Source organism: Ranitomeya variabilis, chromosome 6, assembly GCF_051348905.1.
Source record: "Ranitomeya variabilis isolate aRanVar5 chromosome 6, aRanVar5.hap1, whole genome shotgun sequence".
In the NCBI taxonomy this organism is placed as follows: domain Eukaryota; kingdom Metazoa; phylum Chordata; class Amphibia; order Anura; family Dendrobatidae; genus Ranitomeya; species Ranitomeya variabilis.
This window is the reverse complement of record NC_135237.1, coordinates 413,887,885-413,899,534: the sequence shown is the minus strand read 5'-3', so window position 1 is coordinate 413,899,534 and position 11,650 is coordinate 413,887,885.

Genomic DNA, 11,650 nt, shown 5'->3' with positions numbered 1-11,650 from the left:
TCTTGGTGCGGGATTCTTTTTTGTGGCCAAAGAGGACGGATCTTTGAGGCCTTGTATTGACTATCGGCTCTTAAATAAGATCACTGTCAAATTTCAGTATCCTTTGCCGCTGTTGTCAGACTTGTTTGCCCGGATTAAAGGTGCCAAGTGGTTCACCAAGATAGATCTTCGTGGTGCGTACAACCTTGTGCACATTAAGCAAGGAGATGAATGGAAAACCGCATTCAATACGCCCGAAGGTCATTTTGAGTACTTGGTGATGCCTTTTGGGCTCTCTAATGCGCCTTCAGTTTTTCAGTCCTTTATGCATGACATTTTCCGGAAGTATCTGGATAAATTTTTGATCGTTTATCTGGACGATATTCTGTTTTTTTCTGATGATTGGGACTCGCATGTAGAACAGGTCAGGATGGTTTTCAAGATTTTGCGTGAAAATTCTTTGTTTGTTAAAGGCTCAAAGTGTCTCTTTGGTGTACAGAAGGTTCCCTTTTTAGGGTTCATTTTTTCCCCTTCTGCTGTGGAGATGGACCCAGTCAAGGTCCGAGCTATTCGTGATTGGACTCAGCCCTCGTCAGTTAAGAGTCTTCAGAAGTTCTTGGGTTTTGCTAACTTTTACCGTCGTTTTATCGCTAATTTTTCTAGCGTTGTTAAACCTTTGACGGATATGACCAAGAAAGGCTCTGATGTAGCTAACTGGGCTCCTGCTGCCGTGGAGGCTTTCCAGGAGTTGAAACGCCGGTTTACTTCGGCGCCTGTTTTGTGCCAGCCTGATGTCTCACTGCCCTTTCAGGTTGAGGTGGATGCTTCGGAGATTGGGGCAGGGGCCGTTTTGTCTCAGAGAGGTCCTGGTTGCTCTACTATGAGACCTTGTGCCTTTTTCTCTAGGAAGTTTTCGCCTGCAGAGCGAAATTATGATGTGGGCAATCGGGAGTTGTTGGCCATGAAGTGGGCATTTGAGGAGTGGCGTCATTGGCTCGAGGGTGCTAAGCATCGTGTGGTGGTTTTGACTGATCACAAAAATCTGATGTATCTCGAGTCTGCTAAACGCCTGAATCCTAGACAGGCCCGCTGGTCATTGTTTTTCTCCCGTTTTGACCTTGTGGTCTCGTATTTACCAGGTTCGAAGAATGTGAAGGCCGATGCTCTGTCTAGGAGCTTTGTGCCTGATGCTCCTGGAGTCGCTGAACCTGTGGGTATTCTTAAGGAAGGAGTTATCTTGTCAGCTATTTCTCCGGATCTGCGACGTGTGTCGCAGAGATTTCAGGCTGGTAGGCCTGACTCTTGTCCACCTGACAGATTGTTTGTGCCTGCTAGGTGGACCAGTAGAGTCATTTCCGAGGTTCATTCCTCGGTGTTGGCAGGGCACCCGGGAATTTTTGGCACCAGGGATCTGGTGGCCAGGTCCTTTTGGTGGCCGTCCTTGTCTAGGGATGTGCGGTCTTTTGTGCAGTCCTGTGGGACTTGTGCTCGAGCTAAGCCTTGCTGTTCTCGTGCCAGCGGGTTGCTCTTGCCCTTGCCTGTCCCGAAGAGACCTTGGACACACATCTCTATGGATTTCATTTCTGATCTTCCGGTGTCTCGGGGCATGTCTGTCATCTGGGTGATATGTGATCGTTTCTCCAAAATGGTCCATTTGGTTCCTTTGCCTAAGCTGCCTTCCTCTTCCGATCTGGTTCCTGTGTTCTTCCAGAACGTGGTCCGTTTACACGGCATTCCTGAGAATATTGTGTCGGACAGAGGATCCCAGTTTGTTTCCAGGTTCTGGCGATCCTTTTGTGGTAGGATGGGCATTGATTTGTCGTTTTCGTCCGCCTTTCATCCACAGACATTATGACAAACGGAGCGAACTAATCAGACTCTGGAGGCTTATTTGAGGTGTTTTGTCTCTTCTGATCAGGATGATTGGGTGACCTTCTTGCCGTTGGCTGAATTTGCCCTTAATAATCGGGCTAGTTCCGCCACCTTGGTTTCGCCATTTTTCTGCAACTCTGGTTTCCACCCTCGTTTTTCCTCGGGATATGTGGAGCCTTCTGACTGTCCTGGGGTGGATTCTGTGGTAGATAGGTTGCAGCAGATCTGGAATCATGTGGTGGACAACTTGAAGTTGTCACAGGAGAAGGCTCAGCGTTTTGCCAACCGCCGCCGCGGTGTGGGTCCCCGACTTCGTGTTGGGGATTTGGTATGGCTGTCTTCTCGATTTGTTCCTATGAAGGTCTCCTCTCCCAAATTTAAGCCTCGCTTCATTGGTCCGTACAAGATATTGGAAATCCTTAATCCTGTGTCCTTTCGCCTGGATCTTCCGGTGTCGTTTGCCATTCACAACGTATTTCATAGGTCCTTGTTGCGGCGGTACGTTGTGCCTGTGGTTCCTTCTGCTGAGCCTCCTGCTCCGGTGTTGGTTGAGGGCGAGTTGGAGTACGTGGTGGAGAAGATCTTAGATTCTCGTCTCTCCAGGCGGAGGCTTCAGTACCTGGTAAAGTGGAAGGGCTATGGTCAGGAGGATAATTCCTGGGTGGTCGCCTCTGATGTGCATGCGGCCGATTTAGTTCGGGCCTTTCACGCCGCTCATCCTGATCGCCCTGGTGGTCTTGGTGAGGGTTCGGTGACCCCTCACTAAGGAGGGGGTACTGTTGTGAATTTGCTTTTTGGCTCCCTCTAGTGGTTACTAGTGATTTCACTCTGGATATGTCAGTCATCCCTTGTATGCTCACCTGGGCCGTTAGTTCAGGGGTGTTGCTATATAAGCTCCCTGGACCTTCAGTTCCATGCCTGGCAACGTTGTAATCAGAGCTAATCTGTTGTGCTCTTGTCTACTGATCCTGGTTCCTGCTAGATTAAGCTAAGTCTGCTTTCTTGCTTTTTGTTATTTGTTTTTGTTTGCATTTTTGTCCAGCTTGTACTTAATCTGTATCCTGTCCTTGCTGGAAGCTCTAGGGAGCTGGTGTTCTCCCCCCAGGCCGTTAGACGGTTCGGGGGTTCTTGAATTTCCAGCGTGGATGTTTGATAGGGTTTTTGTTGACCATATAAGTTATCTTACTACATTCTGCTATTAGTAAGCGGGCCTCTCTTTGCTAAACCTAGTTCATTTCTATGTTTGTCATTTCCTCTTACCTCACCGTTATTATTTGTGGGGGGCTTGTATCCTACTTTTGGGGTCCTTTCTCTGGAGGCAAGAGAGGTCTTTGTTTTCCTCTTCTAGGGGTAGTTAGTTCTCCAGCTGGCGCGAGACATCTAGCGACCAACGTAGGCATGTTCCCCAGCTACTTCTAGTGTTGGCGTTAGGAGTAGATATATGGTCAACCCAGTTACCACTGCCCTATGAGCTGGATTTTTGTACTTCGCAGACTTACCTATTTCTCTGAGACCCTTGCCATTGGGGTCATAACAGGCGCCCAGGTCTTTTTGCATTGATGAGTTCACCAGTGCTTTCTTTCTTTCTCAGGATGTACCAAACTGTATATTTTGCCACTCCTAATATTGTAGCAAATTCTCGGATGGGTTTTTTCTGTTTTCGCAGCTTAAGGATGGCTTGTTTCACCTGCATGGAGAGCTCCTTTGACCGCATGTTTACTTCACAGCAAAACCTTCCAAATGCAAGCACCACACTTCAAATCAACTCCAGACCTTTTATCTGCTTAATTGAGAATGACATAACGAAGGGATTACCCACACCTGTCCATGAAATAGCCTTGGAGTCAATTGTCCAATTACTTTTGGTCCCTTTAAAAACAGGGTGGCACATGTTAAGGAGCTGAAACTCCTAAACCCTTCATCCAATTTTAATGTGGATACCCTCAAATGAAAGCTGAAAGTCTGAACTTCAACTGCATCTGAATTGTTTTGTTTAAAATTCATTGTGGTAATGTCTATAACCAAAATAAGAAAAATGTTGTCTCTGTCCAAATATATATGGACCTAACTGTATCTAGATGTGTTGTGAGAACTTTGAACCCCCAAGTTTTTCACTACAGTTTACAACGCAGAGCCGTGAAAATAAAAAATCTTTTTTTCCCACAAAACTTATTTTTTGGCCCCCAGTTTTGTATTTTCCCAAGGGTAGCAGGAGAACTTGGACCCCAAAAGATGATGTCCAATTTGTCCTGAGTACGCTGATACCCCATATGTTGGGGTAAACCCCTGTTTGGGCACACGGGAGAGCTCTGAAGGGAAGGAGCACTGTTTTCCTTTTTCAACGCAGAATTGGCTGGAATTCAGATCGGATGCCATGTCCCGTTTGGAGAGCCCCTGATGTGCCTAAACAGTGGAAACCCCCCAATTATAACTGAAACCCTAATCCAAACACACCCCTTACCCTTATCCCAACAGTAACCCTAACCACTCCTCTAACCCAGACACACCCAACCCTATTCCCAACCGTAAATGTAATCCAAACCCTAACCCTATCTTTAGCCCCAACCCCAACTGTAGCCCCAACCCTAGCCCCAACCCTAGCCCTAACCCTAGCCCTAACCCGAGCAATAACCCTAGCCCTATCACTAGCCCTAACACTAGCCGTAACACTAGCCCTAACCCTAGCCCTAACCCTAGCCCCAACCCTAGCCCTAACCCTAGCCCTAACCCTAGCCCAACCCTAGCCCTAACCCTAACCCTAGCCCCAACCCTAGCCCCAACCCTAACCCTTGCCCTAACCCTAACCCTAGCCCTAACCCTAGCTCTAACCCTAGCCCTAACTCTAGTCCTAACTCTAGTCCTAACTCTAGCCCTAACCCTAACCCTAATGGGAAAATGGAAATAAATACATTTTTTAATTTTTCCCTAACTAAGGGGGTGATGAAGGGGGGTTTGATTTACTTTTATAGCGGGTTTTTTAGCGGATTTTTATGATTGGCAGCCGTCACACACTGAAAGACGCTTTTCATTGCAAAAAATATTGTTTGCGTTACCACATTTTGAGAGCTGTAATTTTTCCATATTTGAGTCAAAAGAGTCATGTGAGATCTTGTTTTTTGTGGGACGAGTTGACGTTTTTATTGGTAACATTTTCGGACACGTGACATTTTTTGATCGCTTTTTATTCCGATTTTTGTGAGGCAGAGTGATCAAAAACCAACTATTCATGAATTTCTTTTGGGGGAGGCGTTTATACCGTTCCGCGTTTGGTAAAATTGATAAAGCAGTTTTATTCGTCGGGTCAGTATGATTACAGCGATATCTCATTTATATCATTTTTTTTATGTTTTGGCGCTTTTATACGATAAAAACTATTTTATAGAAAAAATAATTATTTTGGTATCGCTTTATTCTCAGGACTATAACTTTTTTATTTTTTTGCTGATGATGCTGTATGGTGGCTCGTTTTTTGCGGGACAAGATGACGTTTTCAGCGGTACCATGGTTATTTATATCAGTCTTTTTGATTGCGTGTTATTCCACTTTTTGTTCGGCGGTATGATAATAAAGCGTTGTTTTTTGCCTCGTTTTTTTTTTTTTTTTCTTACGGTGTTTACTGAAGGGGTTAACTAGTGGGGCAGTTTTATAGGTTGGGTCGTTACGGACGCAGCGATACTAAATATGTGTACTTTTATTGTTTTTTTAATTTTATTTAGCAAAAGAAATGTATTTATGGGAATAATATATATATTTTTTTAATTTATTTAGGATATTTTTTTTATTTATTTTTTTACACATGTGGGGAATTTTTTTTTAACTTTTTTACTTTGTCCCAGGGGGGGACATCACAGATCATTGATCTGGCAGTGTGCACAGCACTCTGCCAGATCTGCGATCTGCTGTGCAGGGCTGCAGGCTTACCAAGTGTCTGCTCTGAGCAGACACTCGGTAAGCCACCTCCCTCCCTGCAGGACCCGGATGCCGCGGCCATCTTGGATCCGGGACCTGCGGCAAGGAGGGAGGTAGGAGACCCTCGGAGCAACGCGATCACATCGCGTTGCTCCGGGGGTCTCAGGGAAGCCCGCAGGGAGCCCCCTCCCTGCGCGATGCTTCCCTATACCGCCGGTACACCGCGATCATGTTTGATCGCGGTGTGCCGGGGGTTAATGTGCCGGGGGCGGTCCGTGACCGCTCCTGGCACATAGTGCCGGATGTCAGCTGCGATATGCAGCTGACACCCGGCCGCGATCGGCCGCGCTCCCCCCGTGAGCGCAGCCGATCGCGTATGACGTACTATCCCGTCGGTGGTCATACGGGCCCACCCCACCTCGACGGGATAGTACGTCAGATGTCAGGAAGGGGTTAAACTAGATAGTTATGCCACACAAAACAGCTAATAAATAACATTTACCTGATGTCTACTTTCATCAGTGTCATTTTTTAACCCCTTAATCCCATATGATGTACTATCCCATCGAGGTGGGGTGGGCCTTAATTCCCACCGATGGGATAGTACGTCATAGCGATCGGCCGCGCTCACGGGGGGAGTGCGGCCGATCGCGGCCGGGTGTCAGCTGCCTATCGCAGCTGACATCCGGCACTATGTGCCAGGAGCGGTCACGGACCGCCCCCGGCACATTAACCCCCGGCACACCGCGATCAAACATGATCGCAGTGTACCGGCGGTACAGGGAAGCATCGCGCAGGGAGGGGGCTCCCTGCGGGCTTCCCTGAGACGATCGGTACAAGGCGATGTACACACCTTGTGCCGAGCATCTCCTCCCTGCAGTCCCCGGATCCAAAATGGCCACGGGGCTGCATCCGGGTCCTGCAGTGCTGTGCAAACTGTCAGATCGGCGATCTGTGATGTCCCCCCCTGTGACAAAGTAAAAAAGTTTTAAAAAAAAATTCCACATGTGTAAAAAAAAAAAAAAAAAATCCTAAATAAGGGTATGTGCACACGTCAGGATTTTCTCAGGATTTTCTCAGGATTTTCTCAGGCTTTCTCATCAGGTTTTGGAGCCAAAACCAGGAGTGGGTGATAAATGCAGAAGTGGTGCATATGTTTCTATTATACTTTTCCTCTAATTGTTCCACTCCTGGTTTTGGCTACAAAACCTGATGAAAAAGCCTGACAAAATCCTGACAAAATCCTGAGAAAATCCTGACAAAATCCTGACGTGTGCACATACCCTAAAGAAGAAAAAAAAATATTATTCCCATAAATACATTTCTTTATAAAAAAAAAAAACAATAAAAGTGCACATATTTAGTATCGCCGCGTCCGTAACGACCCAGCCTATAAAAGTGTCCCACTAGTTAACCCCTTCAGTGAACACCGTAAGGAAAAAAAAAACGAGCCAAAAAACAACGCTTTATTATCATACCGCCGAACAAAAAGTGGAATAACACGCGATCAAAAAACGGATATAAATATCCATGGTACCGCTGAAAACGTCATCTTGTCCCGCAAAAAACGAGCTGCCACATAGCATCATAACCAAAAAAATAAAAAAGTTATAGTCCTCAGAATAAAGCGATGCCAAAATAATTATTTTTTCTATAAAATTGTTTTTATCGTATAAAAGAGCCAAAACATAAAAAAATGATATAAATGAGATATCTCTGTAATTGTACTGACCCGACGAATAAAACTGCTTTATCAATTTTACCAAACGTGGAACGCTATAAATGCCTCCCCCAAAAGAAATTCATGAATAGCTGATTTTTGGTCATTCTGCCTCACAAAAATCAGAATAAAAAGTGATCAAAAACTGTCACATGTCCGAATATGTTACCAATAAAAACGTCAACTCGTCCCGCAAAAAACAAGACCTCACATGACTCTGTGGACCAAAATATGAAAAAATTATAGGTCTCAAAATGTGGAGACGCAAAAACTTTTTTGCTATAAAAAGCGTCTATTAGTGTGTGACAGCTGCCAATCATAAAAATCCGATATAAAAAACGCTATAAAAGTAAATCAAACCCCCCTTCATGACCCCCTTAGTTAGGGAAAAATAATAAAATTAAAAAAATGTATTTATTTCCATTTTCCCATTAGGGCTAGGGTTAGGGTTAGGGTTAGGGTTAGGGCTAGGGTTAGGGCTAGGGTTAGGGTTAGGGTTAGGGCTAGGGTTAGGGCTAGGGTTAGGGCTAGGGTTAGGGTTGGGGCTAGGGTTGGAGCTAAAGTTAGGGTTAGGGTTGGGGCTAAAGTTAGGGTTAGGGTTGGGGCTAAAGTTAGGATTAGGGTTGGGGCTAAAGTTAGGGTTAGGGTTTGGATTACATTTACGGTTGGGACTAGGGTTGGGATTAGAATTAGGGGTGTGTCAGGGTTAGGGTGTGGTTAGGGTTACAGTTGGGATTAGGGTTAGGGGTGTGTTTGGATTAGGGTTTCAGGTAGAATTGGGGAGTTTCCACTGTTCAGGCACATCAGGGGCTCTCCAAACGCAACATGGCATCTGATCTCAATTCCAGCCAATTCTGCATTGAAAAAGTAAAACAGTGCTCCTTCACTTCTGAGCTCTCCCGTGCACCCAAACAGGGGTTTACCCCAACATATGGGGTATCAGCGTACTCGGGACAAATTGGACAACAACTTTTGTGGTCCAAGTTCTCTTGTTGTCCTTGGGAAAATAAAAATTTGGGGGGCTAAAAATCATTTTTGTGGGAAAAAAGGATTTTTATTTTCACGGCTCTGCGTTGTAAACTGTAGTGAAACACTTGGGGGTTCAAAGTTCTCACAACACATCTAGATAAGTTCCTTGGGAGGTCTAGTTTCCAATATGGGGTCATTTGTGGGGGGTTTGTACTGTTTGGGTACATCAGGGGCTCTGCAAATGCAACGTGACACCTGCAGACCAATCCATCTAAGTCTGCATTCCAAATGGCGCTCCTTCCCTTCCGAGCTCTGCCATGCGCCCAAACAGTGGTTCCCCCCACATATGGGGTATCAGCGTACTCAGGGCAAATTGGACAACAACTTTTGGGGTCCAATTTATCCTGTTACCCTTGTGAAAATACAAAACTGGGGGCTAAAAAATCATTTTTGTGAAAAAAAAAAGAATTTTTATTTTCACGGCTCTGCGTAATAAACTGTAGTGAAACACTTGGGGGTTCAAAGTTCTCACAACATATCGAGATAAGTTCCTTGGGAGGTCTAGTTTCCAATATGGGGTCACTTGTGGGGGGTTTGTACTGTTTGGGTACATCGGGGCTCTGCAAATGCAAAGTGACACCTGCAGACCAATCCATCTAAGTCTGCATTCCAAATGGCGCTCCTTCCCTTCCGAGCTCTGCCATGCGCCCAAACAGTGGTTCCCCCCCACATATGGGGCATCAGCGTACTCAGGACAAATTGGACAACAACTTTTGGGGTCCAATTTATCATGTTACCCTTGTGAAAATACAAAACTGGGGCTAAAAAATAATTTTTGTGAAAAAAAAAGGATTTTTATTTTCACGGCTCTGCGTTCTTCTAAACTTCTGTGAAGCACTTGGTGGGTCAAAGTGCTCACCACACATCTAGATAAGTTCCTTAGGGGGTCTACTTTCCAAAATGGTGTCACTTGTGGGGGGGTTTCAGTGTTTAGGCACATCAGGGGCTCTCCAAATGCAACATGGCGTCCCATCACAATTCCAGTCAATTTTGCATTGAAAAGTCAAATGGCGCTCCTTTCCTTCCGAGCTCTGCCATGCGTCCAAACAGTGGTTTACCCCCACATATGGGGTATCAGCGTACTTAGGACAAATTGTCCAACAACTTTTGGGGTCTATTTTCTCCTGTTACCCTTGGTAAAATAAAACAAATTGGAGCTGAAATAAATTTTGTGTGAAAAAAAGTAAAATGTTCATTTTTATTTAAACATTCCAAAAATTCCTGTGAAACACCTGAAGGGTTAATAAACTTCTTGAATGTGGTTTTGAGCACCTTGAAGAGTGCAGTTTTTAGAATGGTGTCACACCTGGGTATTTTCTATATATAGACCCCGCAAAATGACTTCAAATGAGATGTGGTCCCTAAAAAAAAATGGTGTTGTAAAAATTAGAAATTTCTGGTCAAATTTTAACCCTTATAACTCCCTAACAAAAAAAAATGTTGGTTCCAAAATTGTGCTGATGTAAAGTAGACATGTGGGAAATGTTACTTATTAAGTATTTTGTGTGACATATCTCTGTGATTTAAGGGCATAAAAATTCAAATTTGGAAAATTGCGAAATTTTCAAAATTTTTGCCAAATTTCCATTTTTTTCACAAATAAACGCAAGTTATATCGAATAAATTTTACCACTAAAATGAAGTACAATATCTCACGAGAAAACAGTGTCAGAATCGCCAAGATCCGTTAAAGCGTTCCAGAGTTATAACCTCATAAAGGGACAGTGGTCAGAATTGTAAAAATTGGCCCGGTCATTAACGTGCAAACCACCCTCGGGGCTTAAGGGGTTAAACTTTGTTTTATTTTTTTCATGTTAGGAACTTAAAAGAGCTTAAAGTTTATCAGCAATTTTTCATTTTTCCAACAGAATGTACAAAACCATTTTTAATAGACCACATCATATTTGAAGTGCCTTTGAGGGGCCTATGTAACTAAAAATATCTCAAAGTAACATAATTTTAAAAACTGCACACCTCAAAATACTCAAAACCACACTGAAGAAGTGTATTGACCGTTTAGACGCTTTACAGGAATTACAGCAATGTGGAAAGGGAAAATGAAAATTTTAATTTTTCCCACAAAAATGTTGCTTTAGCCACAATGTTCTCATTTTCACAAGAGTAACAGTTGAAATTAGAATAAAAAATGTGCTGTGCAATTACACCTGAGTACGCCAATATCCCATATGTACGGGAAAACTACAATTTGGGCATGCAGTGGTGCTCGGAAGGGAAGGAGCACCGTCTGACTTTTGGAGCGCATAATTGCCTGGAATAGATAGCTGATGCCATGTCGCGTTTGCAGAGCCCCTAATGTGCATAAATAATGGAATTCCCCCACAAGTGACACCATCTTGGAAATTATACCTTTCAAGGAACTTATCTAGGGGTGTGGTGAATACCTTGAACGCACAAGTGCTTCACAGATTTTTATAACGTTGACCAGTGAAAATAAAAAAATACATTTTTCCCGCAAAAATAACACTTGCCAGTTATTGTATTTTAACCTCCTATACTTAAGATGTTTTTAATATCGTCCCCTTCCCAGTATTTTTAAAAATGTGAGGTTTTAAATACTCCTACATTCGGATGCTGGAATACCTTATTCTATTTTCCCTTCATTGTATTTTAATATTGCTGTGTCATCCTTTGTGTTTTGGCTCTTGTGTGCTGCATTCTCTATTATTTAAACCCTTGACTTTCTGAACTTGACCTCTGGACAGTCTGATCATTTTCATGCTGTCTAACTAAAGCAATTTAATAACTTGAGAATATCCCCTTTAAGTCAGAGAAACAGGGATGTTACAGTCTTGTGGCAAGTTTGATATTTGGTATTAAAAAATCCCTAAAAGTCTGCATCAGGACCATTTCTAGCTTTCTGGCTCTAGTGCTGCTGTGAAGACCTTTGAATCTCATGGCTGTGGATGCACGGTGACTCAGTAGTGCTGGAGTCCAGTGTTCAAATCCCATCAAGGACAACATCTGCAAGGAGTTGGTATGTTCTCCCCGTGTTTACATGGGTTTTCTCCAGGTACTTTGGTTTCCTCCCACAATCTAAAGACATACTGATAGGGAATATAAATTGTGAGCCCCAATGGGGACAGTGATGATGCCTGTAAAATGCTTATGATGGTGCTATAT